Below are 2,136 nucleotides of genomic sequence, written 5' to 3'. Positions count from 1 at the left end.
AAGATGGCTGAGGTCATGAGACAGACAGTGGGCAGGTAACATTAGGCCAATTCATATAGGATATTGGAAGCCAGGAAGGGTCTGAATTTGCCAAGTTAATACGCAATCGAGAGGGATTAAGACATCTTCAGGAAACGAGAGGGCAACCTGAGGCTAGACAAAATAGTGAAATCAGTAAGTGTTCTTCCTTGACCTATCTTCTCTTATTTCCTGTTGGTGTTGTCTCTTTTCTCCACTGTCTGGCCTTCATGCTGCCCCTCATGTTCCCTCTGTTGACCCAACCCTGGCCTGCTCCACTCATGGGAGCTTCCATGACCCTTTATCTAAATTTTCTTGCCCTTGTCCCATTTCTCTAGGGCCCTACTGGGGGATACATTAACTAGTCTGACAAATGAATCCAAGCTGATCAGATAATGGGAAAATCTACTCTACTTCCCAGACATGCATGCTTTTTGTTATGTTTTGTTTTGTGTTTTAGCAATGGAGTCTCACTCTGTTACCCAAGCTGGAGTGTAGGGTGTGATCATAGCTCACTGCAACCTCAAACTCCTGGGGCTCAAGTGGTCCTCCCACCTCAGCCTCCTGAGTAGCCAGGACTACTGTCATCATGCCTGAATAATTTTTCTAGTCTTTGTAGAGACAGAGTCTTGCTATGTTGCCCAGGCTGGTCTTGAACTCTTGTCCTCAAGTGATCCTCCCACCTAGCCTCCCAAAGTGCTAGGATTACAGATGTGAATCCCTATATCCAGTCCTGCTTTGTTTTTTTAAAACCAGTGTCCTATGACTTACATAAAAACTTATAACAGAGTAGCCTCTGTGGCACATATATGTGTGTGTGTGTGTGTGTGTGTGTGTATTTTTTTTTTTTAATAAGAAAAGGCTTTTAGAGCTCTTGAAACCACTTTATAGAGGTAATTGGCTTCTTTAGCTCTCTCTAGGGGAGGCAGAGGGAGAGGAAAAGACAGGTGATCATTTAAGAAACTATTGAAGGTTGGATGTGGTGGCTCACACCTATAATCTTACCACTTTGGGAGGCCGAGGGCGAAGGATCACTTGAGGCCAGGAGTTTGAGACCAGCCTGGGCAACACAGCGAGACCCTGACTGTACAGAAAAAAAAATTTTTAAATTAGCCAGGCACAGTAGTGTGTGCCTGTAGTCCAGCTACTTGGGAAGGTGAGGCAGAAGGATCGTTTGAGCCCAGGAGTTTGAGGTTACAGTGAGCTATGATCATGTTACTGCAACCAGCCTAGGCAACAGAACAAGACCCTGTCTCTAAATAAAAATAAAAAATAAATAAACCAAAAAACTATTGAAATCAGAGCCTGCAGATAACTTCCTGGTGGCCATATTTTTTTAGATATACTCATAAATTCAGTCTTTCTTTACACAGCTACCATTACATCCTGTTCCTGGGTCTGCATCTCATAGGCAAGGCTGTCTGTCCACCTGCCCAGGTGTTCTCAGTCTGTGCCATAGTTCTCCAGTAGGGACACTGCTGCAGACCCCTCAGAGGAACCTGAGGATCAGAATCACTGCTTAGAAGCTGGGCAAAGCTCTGATGTTGTCATCAAGGCTGCAGAGATGCTCACTGGTTCCTGTATCCCAACAAATGCTCTTCCTCTAGCCCTCCTCCTTCCTCTCCCAAAAGCCATTATTTTCTCAATTTAAGGAGGACTACGGGCCAGTAGGAGTGGATAAAGGAGGCTGCATGGTGTGCTCCGAGCCCTGTTGCAGAGACCAGCTGCTCCTCTCTGGGGGATTAGAACCCAGTGGCTCTGTTCTCACGGGGCAGACAGGGAAGGCTTCAGCAGACTCTCCAGGTCCTTCCCACTGGGCCTATCTGGCATGCCACACTGGGTGCATGCTGACGTGCGCGCGCGTGCGCACACAGGCACATCATGCCACTCAATCAACCAGCATTTTTCCACAGTCATATTTGATTAAAAGCAGGGAAATCTAAAAGAAAGAAGTCATAAAAGGGTAGCAAAGGAGGACATGTGTATATGAAATGAAAGCGGAGCCATTTAATTCACTTTCATTTACTCATTCAGTCATGGTGCTGGGCTTCAAGGCTGGTTATATGGACTAATAGAGGGTGATTGGAAAAGAATTGAATATTTTAAAAGATTTATTAC

The sequence above is a fragment of the Propithecus coquereli genome, unplaced genomic scaffold, assembly GCF_000956105.1.
Source record: "Propithecus coquereli isolate 6110/MARCELLA unplaced genomic scaffold, Pcoq_1.0 Scaffold29, whole genome shotgun sequence".
Taxonomy (NCBI): Eukaryota; Metazoa; Chordata; class Mammalia; order Primates; family Indriidae; genus Propithecus; species Propithecus coquereli.
Note: the sequence above shows the minus strand (reverse complement) of the source record.